Source organism: Leuresthes tenuis, unplaced genomic scaffold (assembly GCF_036924035.1).
Source record: "Leuresthes tenuis unplaced genomic scaffold, fLeuTen1.0.hap1 SCAF_21, whole genome shotgun sequence".
NCBI lineage: Eukaryota > Metazoa > Chordata > Actinopteri > Atheriniformes > Atherinopsidae > Leuresthes > Leuresthes tenuis.
In genome coordinates this window covers 13745663-13756117 of record NW_027325375.1, presented here as the reverse complement: position 1 = coordinate 13756117, position 10455 = coordinate 13745663, and the positions used below count along the sequence as shown (strand labels likewise).

The 10455-nt window shown below is 42.5% G+C and overlaps 1 non-coding gene across 1 annotated transcript; it reads left to right on the top strand.

Moving 5' to 3' along the window:
- The first annotated feature begins 9713 nt into the window (after positions 1-9713).
- On the top strand, positions 9714-9826 carry LOC140280750 (U5 spliceosomal RNA). The gene has a single exon (XR_011909679.1). It is a non-coding gene; the product is annotated as a U5 spliceosomal RNA (small nuclear RNA).
- The last annotated feature ends 629 nt before the right edge of the window (positions 9827-10455 follow it).

Sequence of the window (10455 nt, the reverse complement as noted above, 5' to 3'; positions counted from 1 at the left end):
GACTGCAAGTAGGTGAGAATTTCAGATCATAATTTGCAAAAAGCTGATGAGAAAGGGTGAGAATGCCCGACTATACACCATCAAATGCGGTAGCGGAGTTGTTTGACTGTGAGTAGGTGTGAATCTCCAACCATAATTGCTGAAAAATGTGTTAGAAAAGGTAAAAATGCCGGTCCATACATGATCAAAATCGGGAGAGGTGGTGTTCAGCTGGAAGAAGGTCTAAATGTCCATCAATAATTGCTAGAAAACATGAAAGAAAATTTTCGAAAATCAAACCACACATGATCATAAGTGGGAGAGGAGGTGTTCAGCTGCAAGAAGGTGTGAATGTCCACCCATAATACCTGAAAAATGGGTAAAAAAAAGGTGCGAATGCCCAACCATACATCATCAAAAGCAGGAGTGCATGTGTTCGGCTACAAGAAGGTGTGAACGTCCAACCAAAGTTTGTAAAAAGCAGTTAAGAAAAGGTTCGAATATCCAACCATACATAATCAAAAGCGGGAGCAGAGCTGTTCGACTGCAAGTAGGTGTGAATGTCAGATCATAATTTGCAAAAAGCTGATGAGAAAGGGTGAGAATGCCCGACTATACACCATCAAATGCGGGAGCGGAGTTGTTCGGCTGTGAGTAGGTGTGAATCTCCGACCATAATTGCTGAAAAATGTGTTAGAAAAGGTAAGAATGCCGGTCCATACATCATCAAAAGCGAGAGAGGTTGTGTTCGGCTGCAAGTAGGTGTGAATGTCCAGCCATAATTACTCACAAACGGGTAAGAAAAGGTAGTATTGCCAGACCATATATGATCAAAACAGGGAGCGGAGGTGGTTCAGCTGCAAGAAGGTTTGAATGTCCGACTAAAGTTCAAATATATTAACAAAAGCGGGAGGAGAGGTCTTCGGATGAGAGTGGTTGAAAATTTCCAACCATAATGTATAAAATGCGGTGAAAAAAAGGTGTGATAGAACACTAAAAGGTGGAGCGGAAGTGTTCGGCTGCAAGAAGGTGTGAATGTCCGACTATATTTGGTGAAAAGCAGGTGAAGCAAGGTCTGAATGCCCAACCTTACATCATCAAAAGCGAGATCAGAGGTGTTTGGCTGCAAGAAGGCCATAGTTTGCCAAAAGCGGGTAAGGTGCGAATGTCCGACTAAATATCAACAAAATTTGGGGCGGAGGTCTTCGGATGCAAGTGGGTGTGAATGTCCGACTATATTTGGTGAAAAGCAGGTGAAGCAAGGTCTGAATGCCCAACCTTACATCATCAAAAGCGAGATCAGAGGTGTTTGGCTGCAAGAAGGCCATAGTTTGCCAAAAGCGGGTAAGGTGCGAATGACCGACTAAATATCAACAAAAGTGGGGGCGGAGGTCTTCGGATGCAAGTGGGTGTGAATATCCCACCATACAAGTATGGTGGAGAGGAAGCTGTGAATGGCCGACCATAGTAAAAGGCAGGTGAGAGAAGGTGCGAATGTCAAACCATACATAATCAAAACAGGGAGCGGAGGTGTTCTGCTGTAAGAAAGTGTGAATGTCCAACCATAGTTGGTAAAAAGCGGGTAAGAAAAGGTTAAAATACCCGACTGTACACAATCAATAGCGGGAGCGGAGTTGTTCGGCTACTAAAAGGTGTGAAAGTCCGACCATGGTTTGTAAAAAGCGGGTAAGAAAAGGTGCGAATGCCCGACAATGTATGATCAAAAGAGGGAGTGGAGGTTTTCGGCTGCAAGAAGGTCTGAATGTCCAACCATAATTTGTAAAAACCGGGGAAGAAAAGGCTCGAAAGCCCGACTATACACCATCAAAAGTGGGAGCGGAGGTGTTCAGCTGCAAGACGGTCTGAATGTCCATCAATAATTGCTAGAAAACATTAAAGAAAATTTTCGAATATCAAACTGCACATGATCATAAGCGGGAGAGGAGGTGTTCAGCTGCAAGAAGGTGTGAATGTCTACCCATAATTACTGAAAAATGGGTAAGAAAAGGTGCGAATGCCTAACCATACATCATCAAAAGAGGGAGCGGAGGTGTTCCGCTGTAAGACGGTGTGAATGTCCGACCATAGATGGTAAAAAGCGGGTAAGAAAAGGTTAAATTACCCGACTGTACACAATCAAAAGAGGGAGCGCAGTTGTTCAGCTAAGAGAAGGTGTGAAAGTCCGACCTTGGTTTGTAAAAAGCGGGTAAGAAAAGGTTCGTATGCCCGAATATACACCATCAAAAGCGGAAGCGGAGTTGTTCGGCTGTGAGTAGGTGTGAATCTCCAACCATAATTGCTGAAAAATGTGTTAGAAAAGGTAAAAATGCCGGTCCATACATAATCAAAATCGGGAGAGGTGGTGTTCAGCTGCAAGAAGGTGTGAATGTCCACCCATAATACCTGAAAAATGGGTAAAAAAAAAGGTGCGAATGCCCAACCATACATCATCAAAAGCAGGAGTGCATGTGTTCGGCTACAAGAAGGTGTGAACGTCCAACCAAAGTTTGTAAAAAGCAGTTAAGAAAAGGTTCGAATATCCAACCATACATAATCAAAAGCGGGAGCAGAGCTGTTCGACTGCAAGTAGCTGTGAATGTCAGATCATAATTTGCAAAAAGCTGATGAGAAAGGGTGAGAATGCCCGACTATACACCATCAAATGCGGGAGCGGAGTTGTTTGGCTGTGAGTAGGTGTGAATCTCCGACCATAATTGCTGAAAAATGTGTTAGAAAAGGTAAGAATGCCGGTCCATACATCATCAAAAGCGAGAGAGGTTGTGTTCGGCTGCAAGTAGGTGTGAATGTCCAGCCATAATTACTCACAAACGGGTAAGAAAAGGTAGTATTGCCAGACCATATATGATCAAAACAGGGAGCGGAGGTGGTTCAGCAGCAAGAAGGTTTGAATGCACGACTAAAGTTCAAATATATTAACAAAAGCGGGAGGAGAGGTCTTCGGATGAGAGTGGTTGAAAATTTCCAACCATAATGTATAAAATGCGGTGAAAAAAAGGTGTGATAGAACACTAAAAGGTGGAGCGGAAGTGTTCGGCTGCAAGAAGGTGTGAATGTCCAACTATATTTGGTGAAAAGCAGGTGAAGCAAGGTCTGAATGCCCAACCTTACATCATCAAAAGCTAGATCAGAGGTGTTTGGCTGCAAGAAGGCCATAGTTTGCCAAAAGCGGGTAAGGTGCGAATGTCCGACTAAATATCAACAAAATTTGGGGCGGAGGTCTTCGGATGCAAGTGGGTGTGAATGTCCGACTATATTTGGTGAAAAGCAGGTGAAGCAAGGTCTGAATGCCCAACCTTACATCATCAAAAGCGAGATCAGAGGTGTTTGGCTGCAAGAAGGCCATAGTTTGCCAAAAGCGGGTAAGGTGCGAATGACCGACTAAATATCAACAAAAGTGGGGGCGGAGGTCTTCGGATGCAGGTGGGTGTGAATATCCCACCATACAAGTATGGTGGAGAGGAAGCTGTGAATGGCCGACCATAGTAAAAGGCGGGTGAGAGAAGGTGCGAATGTCAAACCATACATAATCAAAACAGGGAGCGGAGGTGTTCTGCTGTAAGAAGGTGTGAATGTCCAACCATAGTTGGTAAAAAGCGGGTAAGAAAAGGTTAAAATACCCGACTGTACACAATCAATAGCGGGAGCGGAGTTGTTCGGCTACTAAAAGGTGTGAAAGTCCGACCATGGTTTGTAAAAAGCGGGTAAGAAAAGGTGCGAATGCCCGACAATGTATGATCAAAAGAGGGAGTGGAGGTTTTCGGCTGCAAGAAGGTCTGAATGTCCAACCATAATTTGTAAAAACCGGGGAAGAAAAGGCTCGAAAGCCCGACTATACACCATCAAAAGTGGGAGCGGAGGTGTTCAGCTGCAAGACGGTCTGAATGTCCATCAATAATTGCTAGAAAACATGAAAGAAAATTTTCGAATATCAAACTGCACATGATCATAAGCGGGAGAGGAGGTGTTCAGCTGCAAGAAGGTGTGAATGTCTACCCATAATTACTGAAAAATGGGTAAGAAAAGGTGCGAATGCCTAACCATACATCATCAAAAGAGGGAGCGGAGGTGTTCCGCTGTAAGACGGTGTGAATGTCAGATCATAGATGGTAAAAAGCGGGTAAGAAAAGGTTAAATTACCCGACTGTACACAATCAAAAGAGGGAGCGGAGTTGTTCAGCGAAGAGAAGGTGTGAAAGTCCAACCTTGGTTTGTAAAAAGCGGGTAAGAAAAGGTTCGTATGCCCGAATATACACCATCAAAAGCGGAAGCGGAGTTGTTCGGCTGTGAGTAGGTGTGAATCTCCAACCATAATTGCTGAAAAATGTGTTAGAAAAGGTAAAAATGCCAGTCCATACATAATCAAAATCGGGAGAGGTGGTGTTCAGCTGCAAGAAGGTGTGAATGTCCACCCATAATACCTGAAAAATGGGTAAAAAAAAAGGTGCGAATGCCCAACCATACATCATCAAAAGCAGGAGTGCATGTGTTCGGCTACAAGAAGGTGTGAACGTCCAACCAAAGTTTGTAAAAAGCAGTTAAGAAAAGGTTCGAATATCCAACCATACATAATCAAAAGCGGGAGCAGAGCTGTTCGATCATAATTTGCAAAAAGCTGATGAGAAAGGGTGAGAATGCCCGACTATACACCATCAAATGCGGGAGCGGAGTTGTTCGGCTGTGAGTAGGTGTGAATCTCCGACCATAATTGCTGAAAAATGTGTTAGAAAAGGTAAGAATGCCAGTCCATACATCATCAAAAGGGAGAGAGGTTGTGTTCGGCTGCAAGTAGGTGTGAATGTCCAGCCATAATTACTCACAAACGGGTAAGAAAAGGTAGTATTGCCAGACCATATATGATCAAAACAGGGAGCGGAGGTGGTTCAGCAGCAAGAAGGTTTGAATGCACGACTAAAGTTCAAATATATTAACAAAAGCGGGAGGAGAGGTCTTCGGATGAGAGTGGTTGAAAATTTCCAACCATAATGTATAAAATGCGGTGAAAAAAAGGTGTGATAGAACACTAAAAGGTGGAGCGGAAGTGTTCGGCTGCAAGAATGTGTGAATGTCCGACTATATTTGGTGAAAAGCAGGTGAAGCAAGGTCTGAATGCCCAACCTTACATCATCAAAAGCGAGATCAGAGGTGTTTGGCTGCAAGAAGGCCATAGTTTGCCAAAAGCGGGTAAGGTGCGAATGTCCGACTAAATATCAACAAAATATGGGGCGGAGGTCTTCGGATGCAAGTGGGTGTGAATGTCCGACTATATTTGGTGAAAAGCAGGTGAAGCAAGGTCTGAATGCCCAACCTTACATCATCAAAAGCGAGATCAGAGGTGTTTGGCTGCAAGAAGGCCATAGTTTGCCAAAAGCGGGTAAGGTGCGAATGACCGACTAAATATCAACAAAAGTGGGGGCGGAGGTCTTCGGATGCAGGTGGGTGTGAATATCCCACCATACAAGTATGGTGGAGAGGAAGCTGTGAATGGCCGACCATAGTAAAAGGCGGGTGAGAGAAGGTGCGAATGTCAAACCATACATAATCAAAACAGGGAGCGGAGTTGTTCGGCTACTAAAAGGTGTGAAAGTCCGACCCTGGTTTGTAAAAAGCGGGTAAGAAAAGGTTCGAATGCCCGAACATACACCATCAAAAGAGGGAGCGGAGGTGTTCCGCTGTAAGACGGTGTGAATGTCCGATCATAGTTGGTAAAAAGCGGGTAAGAAAAGCTTAAAATACCCGACTGTACACAATCAAAAGAGGGAGCGGAGTTGTTCAGCTAAGAGAAGGTGTGAAAGTCCGACCATGGTTTGTAAAAAGCGGGTAAGAAAAGGTTCGTATGCCCGAATATACACTATCAAAACCGGAAGTGTAGGTGTTCGGCTGCAAGAAGGTGTGAACGTCCGACCAAAGTTTGTAAAAAAGAAGTTAAGAAAAGGTTCGAATATCTAACCAAACATAATCAAAAGCGGGAGCAGAGCTGTTCGACTGCAAGTAGGTGTGAATATCAGAGAATAATTTGCAAAAAGCTGATGAGAAAGGGTGAGAAATCCCGACCATACACCATCAAATGCGGTAGCCTAGTTGTTCGGCTGTGAGTAGGTGTGAATCTCCAACCATAATTGCTGAAAAATGTGTTAGAAAAGGTAAAAATGCGGGTCCATACATCATCAAAATTGGGAGAGGTGGTGTTCAGCTGCAAGAAGGTCTAAATGTCCATCAATAATTGCTAGAAAACATGAAAGAAAATTTTCGAAAACCAAACCACACATGATCATAAGTGGGAGAGGAGGTGTTCAGCTGCAAGAAGGTGTGAATGTCCACCCATAATACCTGAAAAATGGGTAAAAAAAAGGTGCGAATGCCCAACCATACATCATCAAAAGCAGGAGTGCATGTGTTCGGCTACAAGAAGGTGTGAACGTCCAACCAAAGTTTGTAAAAAGCAGTTAAGAAAAGGTTCGAATATCCAACCGAACATAATCAAAAGCGGGAGCAGAGCTGTTCGACTGCAAGTAGGTGTGAATGTCAGATCATAATTGCTGAAAAATGTGATAGAAAAGACTAGAATGCCGGACAATACATCATCAAAACCGGGAGAGGTGGTTTTTCGGCTGCAAGTAGGTGTGAATGTCCAGCCATAATTACTCACAAACGGGGGAAGAAAAGGTAGTATTTCCAGACCACACATGATCAAAACAGGGAATGGAGGTGGTTCAGCTGCAAGGTGTGAATGTCTGACTAAAGTTTGTAAAAACCGTGTAAGACAAGGGGCGAATGCCCGACAATGTATGATCAAAAGAGGGAGCGGAGGTTTTCGGCTGCAAGGTCTGAATGTCCAACCATAATTTGTAAAAATCGGGGAAGAAAAGGCTCGAAAGCCCGACTATACACCATCAAAAGCGGGAGCAGAGGTGTTCAGGTGCAAGAAGGTCTGAATGTCCGACCAATAATTACTGAAAAATGGGTAAGAAAAGGTGCGAATGCCAAATCATACATCATCAAAAGCAGGAGCGGATGTGTTCGGCTACAAGAAGGTTTGAATGTCCAACCATAGTAAGTAATAGGTGGGTAAGAAAAGGCTCGAATGCCCGACTATACACCATCAAAAGCGGAAGCGGAGGTGTTCGGCTGCAAGACGGTGTGAACGTCCGACCAAAGTTTGTAAAAAGCATTAAGAAAAGGTTCGAATATCCAACCAAACATAATCAAAAGCGGGAGCAGAGCTGTTCGACTTCAAGTAGGTGTGAATATCAGATCATAATTTGCAAAAAGCTGATGAGAAAGGGTGAGAATGCCCGACTATACACTATCAAATGTGGGAGCGGAGGTGTTCGTCTGTGAGTAGGTGTGAATGTCCGACCATAATTGCTGAAAAATGTGTTAGAAAAGGTAAGAAGGCCGGACCATATATCATCAAAAGCAGGAGAGGTTGTGTTCAGCTGCAAGAAGGTGTGAATGTCCAGCCATAATTACTCACAAACGGGTAAGAAAAGGTACTATTGCCAGACCATATATGATCAAAACAGGGAGCGGAGGTGGTTCAGCTGCAAGAAGGTTTGAATGTCCGACTAAAGTTTGTAAAAAGCGGGTAAGAAAAGGTGTGAATGCCCGACAATGTATGATCAAAAGAGGAGCGGAGGTTTTCGGCTGCAAGAAGGTCTGAATGTCCACCCATAATTACTGAAAAATGGGTAAGAAAAGGTGCGAAAGGTGCACATGATCATAAGTGGATGAGAAGGTGTTCGACTGCAAGTAGGTGTGAATGTAATCAATGTCTAGATAGATTTCAAGATAGATTTTCTCAAACTACAACATTTTTTTAATTGTTGAAACTTGATTTGAAGTGGATAAATAAGGAGGACAAACAGTTTTAAGTCAGGCTGATAGAAGGAATTAATTTTATAGCAAAATCTGTATTTCGTCATATGTCGAGAGATGCTTATTGCTGAAGAAGTTCTTTCTCATTCTACAAAGTACAACGTTGTTTATCGTTGAAACTTGATTAGACATGAATAAATATGAAGGACAAAGCAGTCTTAACTTGGTTAGAGTTAAGGAATTCGTTTTATAGGAGAATCCGAATTCGTGCATAACTCGTAAAATAGAGCTTATTTTCGGATTCCTGAAGAATGAGTCTGGTTCTTTCTCATAATACAAAGTTTGTTGTTTATTGTTGAAACTTCATCAGAAGTGAAGAAATAAATGAATGCCTATCAACAAATGTGGGATCTAAACTCTAGTGCTTCCTCTAAAATAATTTCCTTTCTCAATTCAGAAATGTGTGTGTGTAAGTCACAACACCCGTGACACCAAAACGGCTTTCTTTTCTCTCTTTTCTCTACACTCTGGACTGTGAGCACACACACCAAATCAGAAAGGCTTTTTTCTCTCTTTTCTACATTATGGACTGTGGGGACACAAAACCGCTCTCTCTTTTTTTTTTGATTGTGTGCCAGGGCGTTGTCTCACGTATTAGATTATGCTTAAGATACGAATGGGTTTATCAGTCACATCAGAATCCATACATACTGATCCTCCCGTAATAAAATGGTCGGATCTTATCAAACACACTTTATTTCTTGTGACAATCAAGTCAGCGAAACAGCGTATACACGTCAAGACACTGAATCAAGTTTGCCATAAGAACTCATAAGTTTGGCAGTATTGCTCTGCCGTCAGCAATCATACACCCATTTTATTTTCGTGAGACATGTGCAGGCACCTGTTCATCTACTGTTCTATCACTATGAATTAGTTTATCTATTATCAATAAGGATACTTCTACAACTACTATCAAAGTATGTCCAGACTTCTTATGTTGTCAGTTGCTATATATGAATAAGTGGGTAGCTACTGACAAGCATTAAGCATGTCACACAGCCCAAACATATAACATTTCAGGACACACCACACAGTTAACAACCACAGTGAAGTGTCAAAGCCCAAACATGTAACATTCAACAGGACACTTACACAACACATTCAAATCAAACAGTCAGACAACATACAAGAACATATACCCCAGCCGGCATTGCTCCCTGCCTATTTTCCTACAGCTCACTATGTGTGCGCACACCTTTATTCACAAACTCTTCAACTTATACTCTTTTACCAAAGCTGCTACAGCTCGATTGGCCGAATACCCTTAGATCCTATTTCGGTGAATTTGACATCTGCCTTACATGTAACAGATTAGCGGTTTAGCAGTTTTAATTTAGTTTGAGTGAAGGAATTCATTTTATAGCAAAATCCGAAATCGTGAAGAACTCATGAAAGTAAGCTTATTCTCGGATTCCTGAAACTTTAGATTTGCTCTTTCTTTTACTGCAAAGTACAACGTTGGTTTTTTTTTGGTTTAAATCTTTCTAGACATGGTAAATATGAAGGACAAAGCAGTTTTAACATAGTTTGAGTGAAGGAATTCCTTTTATAGATAAAATCCCAAGAGTCTGCTGAGAAAAGAGAGTGAATGCGAAGTAGACTTTAACACGGCTCTGGGAGCGAGCCGAGTGTGGGCTAACCGGGAGAATTGCTTGAAAGAAACGCGACACCGAATGAGCGGTCAGAACAAAGCCTCAATACGGTGTTCCCGTGGTGTTTTTGTTGCTGCCTTGTCGATTGCACAGGGGCAAGCGTTTCAACCAAGCAACGCTCACCATGGGGAAGGTGGCTATACCAACTAGCCTGATGCCCTGCTCCCGCAGTGACGGATAATCGTACTCTGGTTTCTCTTCATAACATACAAGTCTTTCGCCTTTTACTAAAGACTTCGTGGAGAGCAGCACTAATGAGTTGTTTCTATTTTTGGCAGGCTTTACCTTTGCGGGTGAAGCCCTTTCTGTCTGTGCAAAAGAAATCTTGTTACTGTGCAGAGTGACTTCTCTGACTTCGCTCCCAGAGCCGTGTTAAAGTCTACTTCGCATTCACTCTCTTTTCTCAGCAGACTCTTGGGATTTTATCTATAAAAGGAATTCCTTCACTCAAACTATGTTAAAACTGCTTTGTCCTTCATATTTACCATGTCTAGAAAGATTTAAACAAAAAAAAAAACAACGTTGTACTTTGCAGTAAAAGAAAGAGCAAATCTAAAGTTTCAGGAATCCGAGAATAAGCTTACTTTCATGAGTTCTTCACGAAATGATGATGATGTATGGTTGGGCATTCACACCTTTTTTTTTACCCATTTTTCAGGTATTATGGGTGGACATTCACACCTTCTTGCAGCTGAACACCTCCTCTCCCACTTATGATCATGTGTGGTTTGATTTTCGAAAATTTTCTTTCATGTTTTCTAGCAATTATTGATGGACATTTAGACCTTCTTGCAGCTGAACACCACCTCTCCCGATTTTGATTATGTATGGACCGGCATTTTTACCTTTTCTAACACATTTTTCAGCAATTATGGTTGGAGATTCACACCTACTCACAGCTGAACAACTCCGCTACCGCATTTGA